This window comes from Lepisma saccharinum, chromosome 2 (assembly GCF_977018435.1).
Source record: "Lepisma saccharinum chromosome 2, izLepSacc3.1, whole genome shotgun sequence".
NCBI classification, from domain to species: domain Eukaryota; kingdom Metazoa; phylum Arthropoda; class Insecta; order Zygentoma; family Lepismatidae; genus Lepisma; species Lepisma saccharinum.
Window position 1 is genome coordinate 3,799,693 of NC_139230.1, and position 13,577 is coordinate 3,813,269.

A 13,577-nucleotide genomic window follows, 5' to 3' on the forward strand; every position below is an offset into this window, starting at 1 on the left:
CAGACTTGCGCTTTTTAGTGCCCTTTTCTGTGCTTTGCCTGTTTCAGAAGAGTGAAAGTGAATGGTGGACGTGAAGGACGAAGTTTATGTGCTCTGAAAAGTGGCACAAAAGGCAGGAAACATTGAGTGATACGGGAAAAGAAAAACACAAGAAAGAAGACGAGTGTCAGAAGTGGAAAAGAGCACCTCAACCATGAATTTTCGGTGAGTAGTATTGAAGTTACAAGACTTTAAATTTACGAAGTGCATAGACACGTAACGACAACAGAGATGGGTGTCCCTTATCGCACAACGCGATGACAACCTTGCGTTCTGACGTCAGTTGAGGAGTGCGTACGTTGTTAGGTTACAGTGGCGCAGGAACGGGGGGGTACAGGGGTACATTGTACCCCCGCAAATTTTTTAAGAGGGGTACTGTACCCCCCTAAATCCGTAAATCGAGTTGTACCCCCTGTACCCCCCTTTGGTATTTTGACAGCAGACGGAAGGTGCTACTGTTAAATTTACCTATTATCAATTCGCCCAATAAAAATATGTATTATTGTTAATAAATTTTAAGCATTATAGTCCTTACCACAGAAATTCAAAACATTTAATTGTAAACTTATTATACTACATCGTGCTTGCTACTAGTTAGTTCATTGACCTAAGTTCTTGGAAACCTCTTTAAGGAGATGAAAATTGTTTAAAATGTGTGTGGAACGATGGAATCAGATTGACTCTCAGACAATTACGCAGCAGACGATTGCTGTTTTGCGTAAAGAGGGGGTACACATTTCTAAAGCAGTGGTCGCGTCGATTCGAAGATAAGACACAAATCTTCATCAGAAGAGTATATGACTGACCCCAATTTCTTTTGAATATTTATAATGGAATTTTCCGAAACGGAACACTTACACGAACGAGACGAGACACGACAGACCAACTTGGGGGGGGGGGGGGTGTTACAATGCACTCCTGTACCTCACCCATATTTTTCATAAATTTTTAAGAGGGTGTTGGGAAAACTATACTTAAACCTATATATTAAGATATATATATTTTTTTAAAAATAGAGTGCCGATTAGCCTATCTGAGAATGAGGTGAATTTGGAATAAGTTTTAATAACTTCAGAGTGGAAACCGAAAGAAAAATAAGCACAAACAAGAACGAGAAGGACCTCACCACACAGGAGACGAGATGAGGCTGTGCCAATTCTCGACTCATCGCATCGCGATATCATTCCTAGGTGAAATGAAATCTTTCCTAGACATTTAAACAGGGTGCAATTTGCGATTTTATCAGAGGGGGAATATTTTTTACCTATGTATTAGGTATACTTATAATTGGACATTAATTGCTTAAAACCTAATTGTGATATCGAATGCAACACAAACACAACGCCATTTTATGTTAAACTCTAAAGTCAAATTGTAAGAAAAATACATTAGTCAGATGAATGCACGAGATAAATGAGACTCACTGCAGGTTCTATTGGTAGATTTTGGATTGGATTTACAAGGTCGCTGGGAGTAAGATGGGAATATTTGATTGATTTATTTATTTTTCTTCGCATTTCTGCCACTTTTGGCTAATCGCGAAGATGAGGATGAGTGATGATGATATGATGAAATTGATGGACGCTCAAAAATAACACCCATGGGCAGGCCAGGATTCGAACCTCGGACCTCAGGCGTCATACCGCGCTATGCTAACCCCTCCGCCACGGAGTCCGGTGAGGTGGGAATGTGTTTTGGATTTTCTTTGTAGATGCGAAAATCTTTAACTGTGACGCGCACATGCTTCTGCTTACATTAAACTTTACCTTTTCACATAAACGATAAATTGACATGTCATCCTAAAACACACGCATGTATCTGCATTTAATACCACTACATACGAAAATAAACCTTGGCCGGCTCTTCACATTGTCCACCAAAAATTGAAAAGAAAGAATAAACTTTTGAGCGTACGGCTTTCCTTGCTTCTTCTGAGAGCTGAAAGATTTCGGTTTTGTAAATGTACCGAATGATATTACTTTCAGTACTTGAAGAGCGTCATTAGGTACAGCTAATTATATTACAAATAAATGATTTGTCAATTTTTTCACAAATATTTCAAAGTTAGACTTCTTACGAATTGATTGGGAACCATCTGAACTCATTTTCTTCTTTCTTAATACAACACCCTATAGGTGTCTGAGAAAATACCAAATACATGGCTTCTAAAAGGCATTGGATGTGGTAATCTTCCATAAATTGTTTAAAGATATTTTTATGCGTAGCTATGGGACTTTTAAAATTAGAGAACGGAACTGAAGTGGAACTCTTCATGGAGTTGTCTCGGTACATATGGGAAACAAAATGGTAATCCTTGTTCTTTCCAACTGTGAAATAAAATTTTGCATAACATCGATCGTTGCTTTGTTATTCACGAATGAAATCCGGGAGTTATTTCTGCTGCACCCTGTATACTCGATGGTTTTCTCCGCTGAACTTATTGGAAGGCAAGGAATTTACCTCATACGGCTATGAAGGATTCCAAAGATTTATGCACACTACTAATGATAATATCCATAAAATATTAATCAGGAACTTTACTTTTCGTTAATTGGATCTAACTCCTTGTTTTGTTATTCAATAAATATTCAATTCTTTTTCTATCTGACATTAAATTCCTTGCCAGGGCAGTTTATTTTGTGCAAATCTTGGCGATCTTAACTACACGTACGCTAGATAATGAATACTTGCTGTTATATTTCTATTCTTTTACTATATTTTACCTATTCATGTAATAATAACAATACAATATTAATTAATGTACATATCTAATTAATTAATATATTAATTTAATTGAATATAATTATCCTAATTATTATTATTGCTACACTTGATTGGACATATATATATATATATATATATATGGGAGGCTGAATTTTGTACCCCCCCAAATGAAAAACGTTCCTGCGCCACTGTTAGGTTAGGTCTGTTGGGTTTGGTTATCTTAGCATAAATACACTGTAAATATATTATTTATGCTAAGAGAACTAAACCTAACTAGCCTATCCTAACAACTTAGACATTTAGCGTAACATTAAAAGTTTTCTCCGGTGACGTCAGAATGCAAGGTTGTCCTTGCTTTGTGCGATAAGGGAGACCACAATAGTGACACGTACGGCGGAAGCGGACATATTGGTGGATGTAAACAAGTTAGAGTGTCTATTGTAGGGCACGAACGTGTTAGGATAAAGCATTCGATTATTGTTTCAAATGATTAATCGATAAATAATCGAATGAATTCACATCCATTTTAAGAGAAATCATTCGATTATGAAAAAAATAATCTATCTTCGATTATTGATTCATTTCTCGACACCAACTCACCATTAGTGACCAAAACTGTGCAGGTGCAGATGCTGAACCCTTGGGCATCGCGAAAAGTGAATTTGTATGGTCTCGAGCAAAAACCACCCCAATACACCTTTTGCACCAAATCACTCGGTGTTAAGAAACACGATTTACGTTCGATTTTTGACATAGAAGGAGACCATACAAGCAAGAAAAGAAGTGTTAATGACAAAACAATAGTTTATGGCTCCTCCGGGAGGAAGGGCACCCAAAACCCCCAACTACCACCAAGAAAACCAAAGTTATGGCAATGTCGCATTTGATTTCTCCCGGGTGGAAATTTGAAAAGAATACCGCCCTCAACCACACCAGAAGTCATGGATGAAAACAAGCAAAAGAGGAACCCACCTCACCCCTAGGAATCAACCCCAAGTACTCTAACACTCAGATGCAGTCAAACAAACCTGGAAGTAATCGATACAAGCAACATTCAGCTTGGACAATTCTAACAACTGACTTTAGACCCGACCACCTTACTGGCTATAAAGATCACTGCAGAAAAGAAAGGAATAATATTCGAGATAATTAGCAAAATGGAAGCAGTAAATAAATTGTTACAGGAGCAACTAACTATTATAAGGACGAGACTCAATCCAGACCTGTAATCAGTGATGTGCATTTACGCGTAAACAACGATTGTCTACATTCTACGTGTACACAATGTAGACTACGTAAACAATGTAATCTACGTCTATGACCTAATAAACGTAGACAACATGGCGCTTGGCGTTCGTGGTGCAAGGGAAGCGCATCGTTCTAGAAGCAGCATCCAGCATCAGCAGGTGGAAATAGAAACCGTGGAGTATTCCACTGCCTAGAAATAAATGTTTTAAGTATTTATTTACGTTCAACCAATTCACTAGGTATTATTTGAACTGCAAAATAAACTTGTTGCGACACCCCCAAAAAATGCGATGTCCGTAGAATTGCAAGATTTGATTTACGTCTATATTCCCACCATTTCACACGTGAAAAAAATCTGCGGAAAAAAATAATGTCAATTTTCACTGGCTGTCATTAGTTTTTCTTCCGATAATACACACAAGGAAATCAGAACTCGGGACAAAGTAAACTAACAAAACTAAAACAAGAATCAAGAAAAGTGAGAAAAATTTATCAGAAAACTAGGATAAACAGATATCGTGCAGCCAACTTAGAAATATACAGAAGAAAAAAGAGGGAATATGAAGAAGAATTAGCTTGACCGATTGTCTCCTTGTCTGTAAACTATCAATGTATTAATTTAACAATACTTGGGCGAGGAATGCGTTTCTTCTGAGGGTAGTGCCATGGCACGGAGGCTCTCCCCCTTGAGCCGCCGCTGTTTCTCTCTGACTCGAGCCAGAACACCACTAACGTATCTTTTCTTCCCATTCCTTCAGATCTTATAAAAGCCGAAACCCACCAAATTGTTCATAATCATGCACAAGCACTCGCAAGTGCTCAAAATTGTCTGTCACAGCTTAAGCAGTCTTGTCATATGTCGGCACGAAACAAAGGAAGTCTTCTCGAATACAGCTGAATCGCAAGACAATTAATACACACTGAAAACCCTTCACTTACCAACAACTCTAATGTTTCGTCTCCCAATATGATCAAATGCTTACTCATTTATCTCCAGTGACGTACCCAAAGGAAGGTTGACCCGGTTGGTGAGGACATGAGCCCATTTGAACAAGTATTCCTTAAAAAAAAAAAAAAAGAACAAAGAACGTTAAAGACGGGAAAGATGGCAAAATGAGCAGTGCCCACCAAAAATAGTATGCATAACCCCTTTCCCTTCCGAAAATCCTGGCCACGCCACTCTCTATCTCGGACACATTATTTAAAATCAACTCAACAGAAGTTTTTATCATTTCGTATTGAAAACTTAAGTAAGATTATTATTATTAGAAGAATGCTAAGGGACATAATCTTAAAAAAAAAAAATGTGAAAGTAATCGCTACAAGTTCACAGACGTAATTGCATACATAGCATGATGAAATCACGATAAGACAAAGACCGAGTCTGCTGCCATGCGCATCTTTCTTGAGGATCCAGCAGAAAAAGAACGTGGCAGCAGACACTACCAAATTAAAAACCTTTCTCCCGTGACGTCAGAACATAAGGTTGCTCAAGTGTTGTGCGATAAGTGAGATCCGTAAAACTGATTAATTGACACAGATTTAATGAAAAAACAGGGTTGCCAAACAAAAAAAATATCAGAGACTATAAAATATCAACCACCAAAATGTGTTTTAAACACTTGTAAAAAAACATGTTTAAAACACATTGTTTTAAACGTTTAAAGCATTTATAAAATAACAAAGCCGTCTGTTTAAAACATTTAAAACAAAGTGTTTTAAACATGCCAACCCTGGTATGAACTGTCACACTTACCTCTGAAGTATCATTAACCGATTCTGTTGTACAGATCGTCACATTATTCAAGAAGACAAAAACCTATTTTTATGTAGCGTAAACTGAAAATTTTCCTGAAGGGGGTTGCTCCAGATCCCTACATTGGATACGTACTATTAACAATAACAGGGTTACAGAACATTCTCCGCCTTGCCTCGATAATTATTTCTCCTTAAATTATCGTCACATTATTTTATTTCACACCACAACAAACCAAAAACCTCATTTTATTTAGTGTAAAGCGAAAAATTTCGGGGGTGGCTCGAGCCCCTAAACCCCTCCAACCCTTGGATACATGCCGTCACAACTCCACCAGTGCTCGAAGTGAGGTGGATGTCGTGAGATGTTATCCCCCAGCATGCAAAATTTTTGCAGAGCATCCCCCAGTTGTCTGACTGTCGCCACCAGAGGGAACAGGCTGTTCCCTCCTACTTATCGCCCATTGAAGCTATTTAAATTATCTATATTAACATCATAAGAACACTTCTTTCTCCCGAAATCAACATTCCCAAAAGTAACGCCGAAGAAAAACTTTCACCGTGACTGGGCGTTTGTTTACTTCACCTACCTTCGTCGTTCCACTCTCTACGGCCTGATGCCGAGTATTTCCGACCACGCGCGAAGGTAAACGATCCTCACCACGGAAACTGAACACACTAGCTGTTCCCTGCGAGAATCATAGCGAATTCCTTTTCCTTCGAATTTTTGCTATGTGCTAAAGTTTAATTGCGTCGTAGAGATAGTTTTGGGTGTAGTAAGTCCATATTTTCCTAATTTCATTGCAAAATTGCGTCTGTCATTCATAACGAACTGGAAAAATCTTCTACAGTGTAAGCTTCTGCTAAATGCCTTGGCTAAAAGCTGCGAAATAACTTCCGAGGGAACAGCTCGCATCCACCTGTTCCAACAGCCCCAAGACGCACGCAGCGACAGGACAAGAAAGCGAATGTTGTATGATCGACAGGCTGAAGACGAAAGCTTTTAGTTCATTGAACTTTACAGAAAAGACAGCAAACAATACCTGTCCTAACTGGATTAAGAACTAAAACGAAATCATACACAAGGCATTTTCAAACAAGTTACTACAACTCTGTAAAATGATTAAAACCCCTATCACACGGAACTGGATTTCCAGTAGGTATGCTCTAGTTGGCGCTTGACTGCCTACCAATTTGCTAGTTTTCGCCTCACACGATACTTATCAGCGTACTTATCGATAGACTTTTGTTCCCATACAAGGGAAGTTCTAATGGCGGCCGCGTGAGATGTAAACAATGTATCACCTCACATTTTTAAAAGCCGATCACTATTCAACCGAGAAGAATAATGTTTCGTATAAAACGTTATTAGGTACAAAACAATAGCGCTGCTTAAATACATACTTTACAACGTTTACTGTACACGTGTGGAAGAGTATTTTAGTTATTTTAAATGTAAACACCGTGCACTCAGCATAGATGGTGTAACTCAACGCGCATTTCATGCAGTATACGTTATACATTGCTGGAGTAACACTCGAAAACCACAGACAAAAGCGCTCCTTTGCACACTCACAGATTATCTTCACATGGTGAAACTTTGCTCTGATTGGCTGTTCCACAGAATCCAGTCGAGGAAAGCAAGTAGCAATTAGAACATGTCCTATTCCTCCAAAGCAGGCAGCCAGGCGGCCATGATTGCTACCTAGATAGTTAGTTCAGCGCCAACTAGGGCATTCATACTAGAAATCCAGTTCCGTGCGGTAGGGGCTTTAGTTTGGATACTCTTCCAGCGGCAAATTATTGTTCTCCTTGATTGTTCCTGAGAAGGGAGTTTAGAACAGTTCGGGTTTTGTCACAATTTCTACAAATCTAGCGGACGTCATGAAAAACCTCGGCCATCTGAATGTAATTATTTCATTGAGGACATTTGAATTACAAGAATACTCAACTCTACAAAAAAATGTCAACGTAATCTACAAATAGAGAGATGAAACAGGAATCGACCAAACATTTATTTCCTCTGATCACTCATAAATTGCTTTCATTATTTTTTTCTTTGTTGTGCATCAACAATTTTGTTTTTGATGTTTTCTTTACATTATATCATATTTCCTTTAACAATGTTATTGTCATAATTTTAACGTGATTCATGTATGTCACTTCTGACAATTTCCCAGTCAACAAGGTAATGTTACCACAACGTTGTGGCAACGTTAGCCCCATACATACCTAACGTTGTTACAACGTTGAATGTATGTTGGTACAACGTTGTGAAAACCTTGTGTCAACGTTTCAGGGTCATTTTTTTCAACGTTGCTGCAACGTTGGTTGACAACGTTGTCACAACATATACTGAACATTATGTAGCAACGTTAGGTATGTCAGGGGTTAACGTTGCCACAACTTTTTTGCAACATTACCTTGCTGCCTGTGTAATTTATGAATATAACAATGCATATTTAAAATATGGTTATTTCGCATGGTAAGCTACTAGGAAAAACTCTTGTTTGTAACGTCACAGTTTCTCTTTACATATTATAAAAACTTTTCCTGCTCCACCAAAATAGGCAATTGTAAATCTTGTGGTAATCAGTTTCTTTTTACAGTTTTTTTTTTTTTTTTTTTTTTTCCGTTCATCCGTTTAGAGGGTTATGTCCCTCTCTTCGGTACGTGCTGATACTTTTAAATATATAATAATAATAATAGATAGGCTAAGTGCACTTTTTCTATTTTTGGGATTATGAAATGAACACTAACCTGGTCTTGAAATGACCTTGGATTTTCATTGTTATATTATATAACACCCTACTTTCATTCTTATGTTAGTAAATAAATACCCTTTCTTGTAGTTTGATTATTAGTTGCAATATGAAGGGTATAAATGTGGTCGTAATTGTGGTGGATGATGAATGGTGTATAGTTCATAATCAGGATGTCTGGGCCCGATGGTCAGAGTATACAGAGTTAAAAGATGTTGTAGTGGAGTATACAATCTGTACGGGTAACAGTCGTGTATTGCATCTTCACGGATTGTGTGAACCAACGGTGGGTGTTCTTTGTTCATCCTGTTATTTATATATTCTTTTCGCAATGCCTCTAGGTGAAGTGTTATATGTGGAAAACTTATTCGTGTGTATAAGAGTCGAGTTGGACTTGGTAGTTTGATTCTGTATGCCAGTCGACATGCATGTCTCTCTATGATTTGTAGTCGTTCATAGAACGAGTCCTCTGCTGAGAGCCATGCTGTATGTCCATACGTAAGTACGGGCCGAAGAAAGGCCAGATAGGTATTTAGGAGGATGTTTGCTCGAAGTCCCCAATTCGTGCCGATAAGTCTCTTCATCAGCTGTAGTCTGTTTTTGGCTTTCTTTTTGATGTTCTGCAGGTGTGGTGTCCATGTTAGTTTTGTGTCAAATATGACACCAAGATATTTAACACTGTTGGTAGGAATTATGCGTGTGCCACGGATCTTAAGATCTAACATACTTGGATTTCTTTGTATCCGTGAGCGACATCCTGTAGGAAGAAATATTATGGCTTGAGTTTTTGCGCTATTGATGGTGAGTCTCCAAGTGTCGCACCATCGTTGAAATACATTAATAGCTGGTTGCATAATGCGATTTATTGCTTGAATTGTAGAACCACAAGCCAGTAGAGCTGTATCATCAGCGTATTGGTATGTTGATACCTGAGAGAATGTAGGCATATCTGCGACATAAAGTAAGTAGAGCAGTGGAGATAAAACCGATCCTTGCGGTACTCCGGCGTTCAAGAAGATAGGGTGAGACATATTGTTATTTATTGTTACATATGCCATTCGGTTGGTAAGAAAGTTGAAAATTAAACGAATGTAACAGAGAGGAAGGCGAAACTTATGCAGTTTATATATGAGGCCGGTGTGCCACACTTTATCGAATGCCTTTTCAAGATCGAATAGTATTAAACAAGAGGGTTTAGATGTATTGTACTGGTTGTAGATTCGATTTGAGAGTCTTAGTAGGTTATCCAAGACGCTAAAGTGTGGCCTAAATCCGGCTTGGTGTATCGGGAGAAAATTATTTGACAATAAGTGAGAATGTAATCGGCGGACTAAAATTTTTTCAAGGATTTTGCTGAGTATTGATGTTAGTTGTATAGGTCTATAGCATTTTGGATCTGTACGATCTTTATCAGGTTTCGGAAACATGAGTACTTTCGAGACTTTCCATTCGACAGGGTAATATCCAGTGCGAAGGATTAAGTTGTATATCAAGGCGAGAAATGACAACATTGCTAGTGGAGCTTTCTTTATCAAAACATATGTTATGGAGTCAAACCCTGGGGCAGTGTTTCTTTTGTTTCGGACTGCGTTTGTTATATCATCTGTGGTAATTAAAGTAGTAAGAGGGTGATTTGCGTTGATAGCATGATGAGAACTGGGTTGCAGTTGTCTATTTTCAGGATGTACCTTACTTGTTATTTGAGATTCTAATCTGCTATTAGGAGCAAGCGGAAGCGGAGGAGTAAATGTGTCTTGGAGAATTTGTGCAAATTCATTTGCCTTTTCATAATCATTTGTAAGAGCTTGTTGTTGTGAGAGAAGAGGATACGTAGTACTTGTATGTTTTCCTGTAAGCATATGAAATCGTTTCCAGAATTTGCTAGGATGGCTTTCAGCATCAAGGTGATTGCAAGTGTCGATCCACTGACGTTGTTTGTGTGCCTTTATGTAGTTATGGACAGTTCTTATCCATTGACGGTGAACTCGCAGACATTCAGGATTCCTTGTTTGTACGTATTCCCGATAGGCACGACGTGATGCAGTCACTAGATGAAGGTATTTAGGTGGTAGTTTAGGTTTAAAACTGTTCACAGTTATCTGTGGTATATGTGTACTTGCTGCTTGTTTGACTTCTGACGTGATGTTTTCTACAGCCTTATCTAGCTCGTTAGAGTTCGTTGGAGGGGTGAAATTTTGAAAGACAGTGGAGAGATCTTCTCGATAACCTTCCCAGTTTGCTCTATTATAATCATAGATCCGCTTTGGAGGAACCTGTTTGTGTTGAGTATAGTGGTGCACTGGTAGAGTTATTTTAATTGGTGCATGATCACTTCCTATCGGTGCTAGGACTTCTATGTTCATTTTGTCAGCTAAGGAAGGTGATACAAAAACTACATCGGGGGTTGTGTTACTCTCTGGACGAGTTGCAGATGGTAAATCTTGAAATATACCTGTAGTATTGTTATCGATGGTAGTGTGGAAAGCTGTTCGTTCTGCATTTGTTCGACTATGTATATTAATATCAGCTAGTATGAAGTAGTGACGGTATGTAGAAGCGATATAAAGAAAGAAGTCCGTAGGTAGAGGGCTAGTGGGTCGTATATATACAGTAGCCAATGTCACATTTATACTTTTGAGATAAAGTGTGGCAATAGAATATTCTTGGTATGGAAATTGAGGTGGTAATATATTTGTTCTATAGGGAAATTTTGGCTTGATCCCTAGGGCTACTCCACCACATAATCGTTGCGCCGTTGTAGGACCAGGTGTATGTAGTAAGGAATACCTGGGTATGTAAAGGGGTGTGGCTTTGGGGATACGGGTTTCATTCAGTGCAAAGAAATGAATGTCTTCTTCCAGGAGTAGTTCCTGGAATATAGCTTTATGTTTCGGTAGAGAACGGATGTTCATAAATAGGAAATTATATTGTATATATCCCGCCATAATTGTATGAATAACAGTTAGGTTTCTAAACTTCAGTTTCCAGTGGTACAATTTGAAAATGTACATGTGGACCAGAATATGTAACGAACAGGTGGACACGAAAAAGAGTCTTAGCTGTCTGTACTATCTGTTGTAATATATGTTGGCGTAGAAATGGGTGGATATTTTGTAGGGTTAATGTTTGAAATCTAAGTAGGTCTTCAACAGTCACTGTTTGTTTCAGAGAGTTCTGTGGTGGAGTTGTACAGTCCATAGTTCTTAATGGTACAGTTAGGTCAGGGCGTGAGGCTTCGGGGTTTGGGCGTGCAGCACAGCGGTAACTATATGAGGGATGAGCCTGTTTGCACGTGTTACATTTGGGTGGTGCATTCAGATTTGTGCACTCTTTAGTCGTGTGTTGGCCAGAACAATAGCCACAGATAGGTGTTTCGGGGCAATTTGCCGTAGTGTGGGCGTTGTATTTCTGGCAGCGTTCACATCGTAACGGAAGAGGTGCCCTTGAATGCGATGGTTCAACCCTGTGTCGTTGGCGATATATATAAGCCCCTTCATGAAGTAAGCGATCGATTGTGCTGGAACAATCTGTTATTACTCGCATCAGGTAAGTTGGTCCGTTGTTGTTTTGGATTCGAACGCATTTTATAACTTCATGCCCTTCCAAACGTAGTTCTTCTAGTACTTCTTGGTCAGCAAGTTCTGGATCTACGCCTTTAATAACGACTGACATGTGAGGTGGTTTGTTTGGGGGTGGTGTTTGTTTGGCAGTTTTGGGTGTCAGTTGGGATAGAGCAGCCTGTGGTCCAAAGATTTCGAACGAAACTTTGTTTCTCAAAGTGGATAGAAATTGCGGATCTCTGGATTTTATAATGATGCCATTTCTGGTGAATATAATTTGTTCTACTTGTGCTCGGGGGAGGTATTTTTGTAATTGTTGAAGGAGCAACTTAGGAGTTCTGTACTTGGGGTCGTAATTTTGTAGTAGGAAGTTGTAGACAGTGGAATTTTCTTCAGTTTGGCCATCAATTTGTGTGGTATCTCTGGGATTTAACTTTGGATTGCGTGTTTGTTCGTGGTATTTTTGCTTCTTTTGTTGTTGAAGAGGGGATCGAGAGCGATCCCTAGCTGTCTTTGAATCAGCTGAAGTGCTTCTTGATTTTCCTCGGTCTTGTTTTTGTATGTTCCTGTCTCGAGCGTGTGCACCCCCAACTTGTTGGGGGAGCCCTTTATGCATGGTGAACACAGGGAGGAGACCTACCGATACTTAAAATCAACAAGGCGGAAACAACAATGAGAAACAGAGTTACAAGTGCTGCAAACGGGAATTGCGTGCACAGTTTGCTCCAGATATTACTGGGTGGCAAACACAGGTTGCTCCTGTACAAGCACGTGTTGCAAGCGTGGGTTGCAAAACACGGTTTGCTTCAAAATAAGCAGTATTGATACCTCTAAGTACTGTGCCCTGGAGGATTAGTTACTGGTGACCAGAGCTCCACCGTTGAAAGTTTGGGGCTACAACCTAGTTGCGGCCACCTGAAAAGTGTCGTTCGAGCTAGATATCCCTTCGCAGCAAGGCGTTCAACAATGTACCTCGGAAACACCAAACCACTGTATAGACTGCAATTACCTCCAGTCGTCCGTTCCAAACGTACTGAAATTACAGTCACAGCGAATGTTCCAAGGGGGTTTTCTCTCGACGCACTGACGTGCTTTTTACAGTACTTACCTCCTGGTTATATAGTCTGGAATAATAAATATTTATCATGGGAGTTTCACTTGTATTCAACACATTTCATTTTCTGATCTTCCTTACAACTTCAATATTCACACATCTTTTGAGGATAATAAAACACATTTTTTCACTAATTACAATCGAAAGTATCCTTATTTGTGTTACTAAAACTTATGTTTGTTTTGCATTTGAGTCACACTGCCATCTAGTGTACACTGTTGGAAATATAAGGTTTGGTGGTCAGATTAAACAAAACACTCCGATCTGACGCTTGTGGCGCTCATGGTGATGATCATCTAAACTAAAGCGTATTCAGTGGAATGTTTTTTTGCAACGTTGATGCAACGTTATCACAACGTTGTTCCCCTACATACA

General features: G+C 39.0%; 1 protein-coding gene across 1 annotated transcript in view; it reads left to right on the top strand.

Moving 5' to 3' along the window:
- Window positions 1-74: 74 nt before the first annotated feature.
- Window positions 75-13,577, top strand: part of LOC145983875 (galactose-3-O-sulfotransferase 2-like) — a 39,035-nt gene continuing 25,532 nt past the window's right edge. The window contains exon 1 of the mRNA XM_083116942.1: window positions 75-204. The gene's annotated coding sequence lies outside the window, so the exon portion shown is untranslated. The remainder of the gene's footprint in view (window positions 205-13,577) is intronic.